The sequence below is a fragment of the Capricornis sumatraensis genome, chromosome 6 (genome assembly GCF_032405125.1).
Source record: "Capricornis sumatraensis isolate serow.1 chromosome 6, serow.2, whole genome shotgun sequence".
NCBI classification, from domain to species: Eukaryota; Metazoa; Chordata; class Mammalia; order Artiodactyla; family Bovidae; genus Capricornis; species Capricornis sumatraensis.
Genome location: NC_091074.1, coordinates 38,049,742 through 38,061,910, shown reverse-complemented (window position 1 = coordinate 38,061,910; position 12,169 = coordinate 38,049,742). Strand labels below are relative to the sequence as shown.

At 43.0% G+C, this 12,169-nt stretch overlaps 1 protein-coding gene and 1 non-coding gene across 4 annotated transcripts in view; both read right to left on the bottom strand.

Moving 5' to 3' along the window:
• Positions 1–12,169, bottom strand: part of NFIB (nuclear factor I B) — a 484,350-nt gene that overhangs the window by 380,234 nt on the left and 91,947 nt on the right. The window lies entirely within an intron of this gene.
• Positions 5,649–5,720, bottom strand: TRNAH-GUG (transfer RNA histidin (anticodon GUG)). Its single transcript has one exon. It is a non-coding gene; the product is annotated as a tRNA-His (tRNA).

Genomic DNA, 12,169 nt, shown 5'->3' with positions numbered 1-12,169 from the left:
CTTGACGGTGACCTCTCGGCCAATCTCTTTGCTTATTATCAAACAGGCTGGAAAACAAAGAGTTCATCTTTCTGATGGCAATGTGACTTGAAATCAGAAGCCAGGGCTTAGGTGAAGACATGAGCATGTTAAAACTTTTGACAATCAGAGTTCGCATCCAAAGCATGTTTTTCGGTTTGCTTTGGGGGGCTGACTTTTGAATGCTGTTAAGTTCAAAAAAGCAACAGAGAACAAAAACTGCATTCCTGGGAATGGATGGAAGGAAACACTGTCATCGTCCCCAGGAGCCACACTAGATATGAATCACCTTCTCTGCCTCCTCGTGTTGCCCCTGTTCTGCTAATCAACTGAAGCACAGAGAGGTTAGGTGCAAAGTCAAACTGTCAGAGCAGCAGCAGTGGGATTTGAATCCCCACCTGCCCAGAAAAACGTTCTCTCTGATTCAGCTTTTGTGGGAATTTTCGTTCATGAGTCAACTCCCAGAAAGGCTCACATTTCCAGGCCTGGCCACAGATCTTCAGCTTTCCAGGGTGACATGACTGAGATAAGTCACAACACCTTAGGACAGGTAGGGGCACTGGAAACATGTCACATACTTCTTACTGGCTGAGCTAGAGAGACCGGAAACAGCCCGCCCGTCAACTCTCTATGTCCGGATCCTATGGATGAAGTTGCAGCAGCCGGTGGGGGACAGGTAATCTCTTTCTGCAAGTTATCACCAGCTGCCACTCCTGGGGACACTGCTGCTCCAATGAGTTGGGCCTTAAGACCTCCTGCCCCCACAGAGGAGATGGCAGTCACATCCTAGCCCTGCAAGGCTCCCTGAAAGTGAATTGCATCTATTTCGATTTGGTTCTAAGAAATCATTTTCTATAAGTTAGTATATTTTTATTGCACAAAACAAACTACCTTCTTTATAATCAGGGACTAGATAGAGGTCGAGCCCATTTACTGGAGACTGTTCAATTAATAACTTGATCAGAAAATGTGAATTTGTTTTATTTATGGACATTCACTAAAGTCTGGAATCAAAAAGACTCGAATATAAACTCTCTTCAATTCAGCAGGTTGGTGATAGAGATCAAGAAGATAGGGTCTGAACACAAAAAGATCAGTCTGGCCTACTATATTGTAGAGAGCAAGAAAGAGGCATTCAGCTAAAGCCATAAGCTTATGGTAATAAAGCAAGCATATGTAGTTTTGAATTTTTAGCTACTCAACTACAGTCACACAGGTAAAATATTTTATTTGAACAAACTCCATAGACCCACTATAGAGATACACCAACATGAGGGACATAGATAGCTTATACAGAGAATTAATACTTCCTCTGCTATTTTAGTTGATGTCCAAGAAAAGAAGTACAAGGAATTTTCCTGACTTTTCAGTGAGCAAAATCATTTCACAATTTGAATAAAATCTGTGTTTTTTTCCAGTAGTCATGTACAGATGTGACTGTTGATCCATAAAGAAAGCTGAGTGCCAAAGATTTGATGCTTTTAAATTATGGTCCTGGAGAAGACTCTTGAGAGTCCCTTGGACTGTAAGGAGATCAAACCAGTCAGTCCTAAAGAAAATCAACCCTGAATATTCATTGGAAGGACTGCTGCTGAAGCTGAAGTTCCAATACTTTGGCCACCTGGTGGAAAGAGCCAACTCATTGGAAAAGACCATGATGCTGGGAAAGACTGAGGGCCAAAGGAGGAGAGAACAGCAGGATATGAGATGGTTGGATAGCATCACCAACTCAATGGATGAGTTTGCGCAAACTCAGGAGATAATGAAGGACAGGAAAGCCTGGCATGCTACAGCCCATGGGGTCACAAAGAGAGGGAGACGACTTAGGGACTGAACAACAACAAGGAAATAACGCTGTCATCGATTGGTGAAATCTATAGCTACCAAAACCATGTGATCCAAACCAGGATTCTTTTAGAGTACAATATTTCATCCATAAAGTTAAAAAGTTGTCAGGGACTCTAGTTTGTATATGGCTTACCTTTGCCCTGTAATCCTTTATAGCTGACTTTTTTTTTTTTAGTTGTTTTTTTTAAAATTGGAGGCTAATTACTTTACAATATTGTGGTGGTTTCTGCCATACATTGACATGAATCATCCACGGATACACATGTATCTCCCCATCCTGAACCCCCGCTCTCTCCTCTATCCCCACCCTGTCTCTCTGGGTTGTCCCAGAGCACTAGCTTTGAGTGCCCTGCTTCATGCATCGAACTTGCACTGGTCATATAGTTGACATTTTTGAGAGATATTTTTTGAAAGATTAGATCAGAGTCACTCTATATCAGCAGGTATGCCTGCCTGCTAAGTTGCTTCAGTTGTGTCCGACTCTTTAAAATCCTATGGACTGTAGCCCACCAGGCTCCTATATCCAAGGGATTCTCCAGGCAAGCATACTGGAGTGGGTTGCCCTGCCCTCCTCCAGTAGGTATAGGCTTCGGTATAAAATGCAGACAGTGTGAGCATGGAAGCAACAACGGGGTCCGTTGAGATATGTGTAAAATGCTTTTTAAAAAACTAAAAGCATATATTGTCTTGAAATTAATAGAATTAAAACTTAGAATTTCTTCTGATCACTCAGGCTTTAACATTTCTGAAAACCAATTTGATATGGGTTTTGGAACTAAAATTCAATTTATTTTAACATGAGCAAGAAAGCAAGGTAGTAAACCCAGTGTCAGCAAACTCTCTGTTGATGAAAACAAGCCCTGATTTCTATGATCTGCAATCACGGTAACATGCAAAGAGGCGTGAACCAGGATGGTAAACTTGAATAAAGATCTGGCCACTAGTGGATTCTGACTTGTGCTATCCCTGGTTCAGAGTCTATATTATCACTTTTTAAAATTTCTGAAACCACGGCTAAGACCCTGTTTCCTAATGGAAATCTCACTCTAGAGTTTCTACCAATGGAGGTTGATGGAGGAGGAGAGTACCAGGCACCTTGAATAAGTAAGAATAAATATTATTTGTTACAACCCTACTATATGCCAGTGTTGAATTGTATTACAGGCCTCAGTACTACGTTTTTTTATTTGTTTGTACATTATTCTTTTAATTCTTGCATGAACTGCCTACTCTTCGTTCATTTACTTTACTCTGAGTACTTAGGTAACTTGCCCAAGTTCAAGGGGGTTTTTGTCAGAAGACTCGGAAGACTTCATGCTCTCACCTGGCCAAGGTGGGAAAGCAGTCAACCGGGGCAAGAAGGCCCCCTTTGGTGGACATAGAGGAGAGAGAACATAAAATGCTCTCTTGTTGAAGCAGTTCCTCCAACTATGTCCCTAAGCTCCAGAGTGCGTCCGGAAAGTCTGACACCCTCCACTCCCCACTCCCCAACTGCTTTTCTTTCTTCACAAGTCACTAGAGATGTTAATAGTTTGGGAACTGAACTCATGAGTTTGTTGGATTAGACGGCCACCAAATGGTGAATCAAGTAATGCGATGGGAAAATAGTGAGGTGGCTCCAGGGCTGGCAATTTCCTCACTTTGGGACTGGCCTTAAGACCAAGGGGAGGGCACCTTTTGTGCTTGTCACTCTATCCCTGTGGACATAGCTGATTGGTCCAGTAATGCACACCTGACCCAAACTAAGCCAATCAGATCTTTCCCCAGGACTTTTGTGTACTGGCACTCAGGGGCTCTCCTGCAGATAGCAATAGCAAGATTAGGTTTTGCTGTCACCTGCCACACTTTCTGCCATGTAGAAATTAGTTTGAGAAAATAAAGACGACATGCTGAAACAGATATGGGATGAGATGGAGAGAGTGTGTCTTGATCATCTTTAATAGCCTGGTTCCTATTGTTTCTAAAGCCCCATTGTTCCTGCACCTAGATCCATCCCTCTCTTCAAATCAGTACATGTCATGTTTCTGTCACTTGTAACCACTGAATCCTGGCTGACACAATCTCATTCCTCAAATGATTAATTCATTGCATTTTCAGTCTCCTGGCAGAACACAAATAACCTTGGCTTGGGCTTATTTTTTTATTTTCTTAAAGTGTTTTAAATTAAACAATAATTGCAATTCAACAGTCTTCTTAGAAGCATTGTTAGTACCAGCCAGCTGAGAAGGTCATGCAGACTTGAAGCAGAGGCCAGGCCCTTTGGAGATGGGGAGGCAGAATTCCTGAGAAATACGGGCCTGAGGGCTGGGGTGGGGTAGAACAAGAGAATAAACCACAGGAAGAAGAGATTCAGAGTATAAAATGGTTTTGAAAGTTGGTCTGGGAGGAAACAATAAACACATTTTTTAGAGCATTACATTCTGAGGCTTATCAACCTACGAGTGTATGCTAAGTCACTTCAGTTGTGTCTGACTGTTTACCACCTTATGCATTGTAGCCCGCCCAGGCTCCTCTGTCCCAGGGATTCTCCAGGTAAGAATACTGGAGTGGGTTGCCATGCCCTCCCCCAGGGGATCTTCCTGACCCAGGTATCCAACCCTCATCTCTGATGTCTCCTTCATTAGCAGGTGGGTTCTTTACCACTCTCACCACCTGGGAAGCCCTGGTCAATCCAGGTCCAAAATCAAATAGAAACTGCTCTCTTTTTGTTGTTTTGTTTTGTTTTGGAAGAGACAGGCGCTATTTATTGCAATTGTTCTAGAATATTATTTCTACGAATTCACTGATTCTGAAGGAACTAAATAGAATCTGTGCCTACCCTGAGCATATATTTTTATTTGAAATCCTTTTTAGTGTTACATAAATAACCAACATGAGTTTTTGATAGGCCATCCGTGAAACAGAGGCTAAAGGCTTTAAAAAATACCTTCTAGTGAGCAGTAAACTTCATTATTACACACTTATATTTGACATTTTCAGGCTGTATTGTTCATGTTTTTAAATCCTGGAAAAGACCCATTAAAGTTGTGTTACTCACACTAATTCAACATTTAGCCATTTACAATACAAACCCCGGTCTTTTGGAAAATGTCATTTAAAAAGTTTCACCATATATGGACATTATTTATTGCTTGAGCCCCATTGTCTACTTAGAATATACCCTTTATCAGACCCAAATGCCCACTTCAGAGAATCTCATTTTGAGCAACAACTGGCTCCTTACATTATCCAATGAGGCAGGAAAGTTAAATTACAGCCAGTTCATATCATAGAAACAAAATGTTTCCTGCAATTACTGATAAGGGACAGTTCATTTTCTCTCTGTCATCCTGAAAAAAAAAAAAAAAAAAAAACCCTCCTAACAACAATTCATGCCTGGTTAAACAGGATTTCCACATCTACCGCTGATATCTTTCCAAATAATTCAGGGTTGTTATTACTGTACAGCCCTGGCAAGGCTCAAAAGCAAGCGGACTTGACGAGTCTGCTCAAAGCAGAGCTTAAGTAGTTGTAATTAATAATAATTACATGCCCACTACACTCCAGTCTTATCATATTATCCGTCAAGGCAAATAAAAAACCCCATACACAACACACTTACAACAGGGTTAGTGCGTTAATAAAGACACTCTGCACATATCATCTTTCTAAAGTTTAAAATCTTTGCAGCAGTTCTGTTTTATTGATTTTTATTATTTATTCTATGTCTGGTTGCAAAATTTTATTAAATGGGCTTCAGCTTGGGACCTGTGCTATTCTATTCCAAAAGTTCTCTCCCCTCCTGCCGTGACTCGGATTCGAACCGAGGTTGCTGCGGCCACAACGCAGAGTACTAACCACTATACGATCACGGCAAGCTACAGGGGAGCTGAGCACCAGGCTGCCTTTAAGAGCCATTGCAATATTAAAATTTGTGGAAACACTGCCATCTATTGCCTAAATACATACATTTTCTTAACACCGGTGAAGAGGTTTCAATAATCTCCAATTATTGAAAGGAACAATAACGAAGTGATTGAACATGAAATGAACATTGTCTCCTTGGCTGATGGGCGAAATTGTATTATATAAGACTCACTGGACTCACTGTCAGGAAATGATAATCAAAGTAACCAGACTGCGAGAACCCAGCCTGTTGACTCATGCTTCCTACTTTTAACCAATTATGAATACAGATTTCCCACCCTCAACCGCCACCACCAATTACATTGCATTAAATGACATATGAATCTGAGCCTCTTTTGTGGTTTCTCCACCACGAGCCTTCTTTCCATATGCTTAGGCAGCAGAGATATAAAAAAAATATGGCAAGAAAAAAATGGACTGAGGACCTGAGTGAGTCAGGAAGGCTTGCTCTTCCTGTTAGAAGCCAGGGTGAGCACACTCTGATAAAGGAAAGGTCTTCTTTCAAACCCATTGATCCCTAAAGCTTTTTTTTTTTTTTTTCCCCCTGGGATATTTAGGTCTTGAAGCCACAATTATGCAAAAAAAAAAAAAAAAAAAAGCTTCCTAATAACATTAGCTTCCTAATTTCTTCCACCCAGAGAAACTGGAGAGCTCCATGGTAAGTAAGATTCAAGGAGGCATTTTTAAGAAATTTCTTTGTTTTAAAAATTAAAGTAGTCTAGACAAGATGTTCCCCAAAGGTTGAAAACCTTTGTGAGAGAAAACACATCAAAACCCTCTTTATAATCACTGGAGTGTTATGGGGTGTCTCCTTTAAGCCTTCTGAATGGAGAGGCCTGGAGCGGCTGGGGTAGCTGGCACTGTATAGGGTGGCAAGGACTGAATTCATCTGTTGAGTGGGTGCCAAGAAGTCCAGTGGTTCTGAAAAAAGGGTATTTCTGCAGATAAAAGCTTCAGACACAAACGGTCACCACCACCCCCACCAATCGCCTGTAGCACCTTCTGCACACGTGCACGCTGGTCTCTTCAGTCGTGTCCCACTCTGCAACGTTATGGACCCGCCAAGCTCCTCTGCCCATGGGATTCTCCAGGCAAGAACACCGGAGTGGGTTGCTCCCCTCTTCCAGGGGATCTTCCCAACCCAGGGATTGAACCCGAGTCTCTTATGTCTCCTGAATTAGCAGGCGACATGAAGAACTACTAGCACTACCTGGGGAGACCATAGTCCCTTCTATCTTCCTTCAAGCTCTCACAAGTCCATTTTCCTTCCATGGCGATGGAAGTACTGCCCTGAGTCCCTGAGCCTGCCCTCTGGCCTGACCAGCAATACAGGTGGGTGAATCTGGTCGAAGGTCACTCTGTGGCAGAGTGCAGAACACGTCTCCTTGCTGGCCAAAAGGAGGTTCTTGAAACACCATCTTTTGTGTTCCACCCTCATACTCTTTGCTATGGGCACATAGCAACAGAACAAAAGGGACATCTCTGTTTTTGTTTTTGTTTTAATTTAAAGCAACTCTCAGAGTACAAATTGTGGAAACAGATTTTCTAGTCTGTATGCAGGTCAAGGAGCAACAGTTAGAACTGGACATGGAACAATGGACTGGTTCCAAATTGGGAAAGGAATACATCAAGGTTGTATATTGTCACCTTGCTTATTTAACTTATATGTAGAGTACATCCGGAGAAGGCAATGGCACCCCACTCCGGTACTCTTGCCTGGAAAATCCCATGGATGGAGGAGCCTGGTAGGCTGCAGTCCATGGGGTTGCTAAGAGTCGGACACGACTGAGCAACTTCACTTTCACTTTTCCCTTTCATGTATTGGAGAAGGAAATGGCAACCCACTCCAGTGTTCTTGCCTGGAGAATCCCAGGGACGGGGGAGCCTCGTGGGCTGCCGTCTATGGGGTCGCACAGAGTCGGACACGACTGAAGTGACTTAGCAGCAGAGTACATCAAGGGAAATGCCAGGCTGGATGAAGCACAAGCTGGAATCAAGACTGCAGGGAGAAATATCAATAACCTCAGATGTACAGATGATACCACCCTTATGGCAAAAAGTGAGGAGAAACTAAAGAGCCTCTTGATGAAGGTGAAAGAGGAGAGTGAAAAAGCTGACTTAAAACTCAACATTCAGAAAACTAAGATCATGCCATCTGGTCCCATCACTTCATGGCAAATAGATGGGGAAACAATGGAAACAGTGACAGACTTTATTTTCCTTTGCTCCAAAATCACTGCAGATGGTGACTGGAGCCATGAAAGCAAAAGACGCTTGCTCCTTGAAAGAATAGCTATGACAAACCTAGAGAGCATATTAAAAAGCGGAGACATTACTTTGCTGACAAAGGTCCATCTAGTCAAAGCTATGGTTTTCCAGTGGTCATGTATGGAAGTGAGAGTTGGACTATGAAGAAGGCTGAGTGTCGAAGAATTGATGCTTTTGAACTGTGGAGACGACTCTTGAGAGTCCCTTGGACTACAAAGAGATCAAATCAGTCAATTGTGAAGGAAATCAGTCCTGAATATTCATTGGAAGGACTGATGCTGAAGCTGAAGCTCCAATACTTTGGCCACCTGATGCAAAGAACTGACTCATTGGAAAAGACCCTGATACTGGGAAAGACTGAAGGCGAGAAGAGAAGGGGATGACAGAGGATGAGATGATTGGATGGCATCACCAACTTGATGGTCATGAGTTTGAGCAAGTTCCAGGAGTCGGCGATGGACAGGGTAACCTGGTATTCTCCAGTCCATGGAGTTGCAAAGAGAAGGACATGATTGAGCACCTGAACTGAATTGTGGCTCTGTCACTTATTAAATAGGGGAACTTGGGCTGCTTCTTAACCTTTGTGCCTGTTTTTTCATCTGCAAAGTGGAGATATTAGAGTACCTACTTCATAAAATTCTTCCAAGGATGGAATAGGTAATGACATGCCCAAAACTTAAAGTAGGCCTGTCACATAGTAAACACTGTAGAGATGGTAGTTCTTTTATTTTGTTTAAATAAATATATTTCCAAAGGAAATTTTGTAACATTCCATAAATTAAAAACAAACAAACAAACAGGATCATGTTCCCCAGAGATGATTATAAGATAATCTATGAAAACAAAATAGAATTAAATTCTGGCCAAATATTCTGAGCCCAAGCTCAGCTCTCAGTTTAAAAGGGAGGTGGGCAATAGTAGGAGAGCTGTTAAAAGAAAATAGCCTCTAAGCCAATCTTCTCAACTCATCTGAATAGTGGGGAGGAATGTGAAAAGGGAATAACTTTCCCTTCAAAGGATGCAATACGGTCATTACCACCCCTCAGATTACCCCACACATTGTGTCTGTCAGGCTAGGTTATGCTACCGTAACAGAGCCCAAATCTTAGTGGCTTAGAATAAAGAAGGTTTTTCTGTTGCTGGCGTTCCAGGTTCGCCGCTCTGTGTCTCCTGACTCAGAGACTCAGGCTAAAGGAAGAACTTCTTCCAGGAACACTCCTCACTGTTTTACAAACGGAAAGAGCTCTGCAGTGTCTGGAACCAGCAACGGAAAGCTCTTCTCAAAGCTCATTGGCTAGAACTGGTCACATAACCCTGCCCTGCTACAAAAGCACCAGGCAGAGCACTGGGCCAGATGCCTGCAAGTCAGAGTTGAAAGTCTTGGGTGAACAGGATTCTTTTTTTTGTTTTTTTAATTTTTTTTTAAATTTAATTTTAAAATCTTTAATTCTTACATGTGTTCCCAAACATGAACCCCCCTCCCACCTCCCTCCCCAGTGAACAGGATTCTTGACTTCCAGCCATGGTACTAGTGGAAAAGTGGCTTGGGGAAGTCTGGGAAGATGCAGACCTAAAACTAGACATGACTACGGAGCAACATTTCTGAACGCAGGAGCACGGTCCAGCCTCTGAATGGGGTTCACCACACAGAGCTTCTCTTGGGTGTGTACATGAGCTTCCTCTTAGTTAGCAACGTCAGTCGTCTCGTGGTAGACTCCGAAACATTCCCGCCTGTTACAGTGGACTGGGCTTTTGCACAACTACCAGGCTTTCCTCCTGAACAGCACTGCCTTGTTAGAGATATATATTCAGATTTCTTCTATAAACACTAATACGTACAATCCACCTCAAAGGGGTAAATTGATGGAATCAAAGCATGGCTTCTGACTGCCTTTTCAACTCCTTTGTAATTTATTGATGACTTTACTGTGTCAGCTTTCATATTATTATCACCCTCCCACTAACAGATTTCCCACAAACTCTGGTTGGGGACCAGCTATAGTTCAGTCATTTTTCGGAATCTTAAAGATTTGAGAAAGAATAGGAGAGACATGTATCACTATTTCAAGCAGTTCTATTTAGTGAGACTGATACAGGGGAATGACAGAAGTTACAAGATAGAATATATAAGGTGATGTCATGAAAAGGAACACACACACACACACACACACACACACGTATATTGCTTGAAGTTAGCAAAAATTAGACTGAAGTAGAGAAAGCCAGGGAAGGCGTGGTATTTGGTGGAGAACCAGAGTGAAAGAGCGAGAGGGAGAGGGCCTGCTTTCTCACGTCCTTTCTCCAGTCCTTCTACCTGCGTGGCCTTGGGCTAGTCATTGGACCTCTCTGGATCTCGGTTTCCTCATCAGTAAGGTGAGGGGAATTGGTCTAGAGGACCTATCAGATTGTTCACACTTCGAATGCAAACATACATTTAATTTAGAGAAATATATTCACAAACAATCTGTGCTTAGTCATGAAGTCATGTCTGACTATTTATGACCCCATGGACTGTAGCCTGCCAGGCTCCTCTGTCCATGGGATTTTCCAGGCAAGAATACTGGAGTGGGTGCCATTTCCTACTTCAGAGAAACTTCCCAACCTAGGGATTGAACCCGTATCTCCTGCATTGACAAGCTGATTCTCTACCACTAAGCCATCTGGGAAGCCCTCACAAAGAGTATCCAAGTATAAAGATTTTGAAGCGAAGAAATCAATCAAAATAGAGGTGTCCTGATAACTACTGTTTTCCTTAAGTTCACAGAAGCTGTCCTTTCTGTCAGCTTCTAAATGTCTTGAACCTCATTTCCCAGCCCATGGCAACATATTTTAAATACAGAGGGATTGGTCTTTTGATTTAAGTTGTGTGTAAAGAAGAATTTCTTGCTGGTGAGGAGCATTTAGCTACAGGTTTCATTCCCAAAGAAGATGACTGCAGGCTTCCCTTTTCAGGAAGTTCTTAAAAATAAGACTTTTAAATAAGAAAATAAGATTTTAACCAGCATTGTCTCAATGTTAGATGTGAGGGTGCAACAGCTTTCCTGCCTTTCCTCTAGCTGCCTGAACACAAGATGCTCTTTCTGATGGAGTCGTTACTTTCTCTGATTTTTCATAATGGATTCTAACAAGGGAGCGGGGACTGACAAGACGCCCTGGGACTGGGGGAGGCCTCCACCTCCCCAGCTGAGTCCTTCCTCCAGTGTCGTCCCTCCTACCTTTTTTCCCAGACTCAGCTCTGTTTTTCTCCTCCTCACCCCTCTTCGTAGATTGCCTCCTCCCTCACCGGGGGTAGGGAAATGACAGTCAGATCCATCACTGGGCTGGAGGCCAGGCAATCCGCTGGGTTGGGACTGGCCCAGTGCCCAGTTTTCAGACAAAGACAGGTTGGGAACCCCCTGCAAAGAAGTCCCCTCTGTCCCCTCCCCTCCCAAGCCCTGTTTCCAGTCAGGCCCCAAGCAGCCGTGACCTTATAAGGACCTTAAAAACCACTTTTTTTCTTGGGTTCTTTCTGTAACTTCAGCCCCATACCAGGGAACAGGGTGGGAGGGTGGGAGGGTGGGTGGGTGTGGGTGTGTGTGTGTGTGTGTGTGTGCGAGCGTGCGCGTGCGCGTGGGTGTGGGTGTGGGTGTGTGTGTGTGTGAAAGAGAGAGAGAGAGAGGAGGGGCGGGGAGGAAGGGAGGGAAGAATGGAGGGAGGAGAAGGCTGAACACACTGGGTACACATACACAAGGGCATTCGGTATCTGTAAGAGAAACAAAGATGGCTCGTACACAACACTGAGAATATTTTCAGGGGGGAAAAAAACAGTGTCTGACAGCAGAGGAAGACCAGGTACATTGCAGCTGCTGATTTTAAACTTTCAAGCGTGTTACCATTACTGTAAAGAATGCTGAAAGTGAAATGCCCTTACATGTGACCATCTCCATAGTGTTCCCTGCATGCATCAGAAAATCTTTGATTATGAGATATCACAAAACACGAGAGAAAATGCATTCTTTTTCATAATGCTTGCAACCACAAAATGTTTTAACAGTTTACATTTTGAAGGGTAAACTGCCTGGAGTGCTTTTCCCCCTTGCTTATTAATGAATTTGATTTAACCAAGTCAGAAATCTTGCTGTGGGGAAAG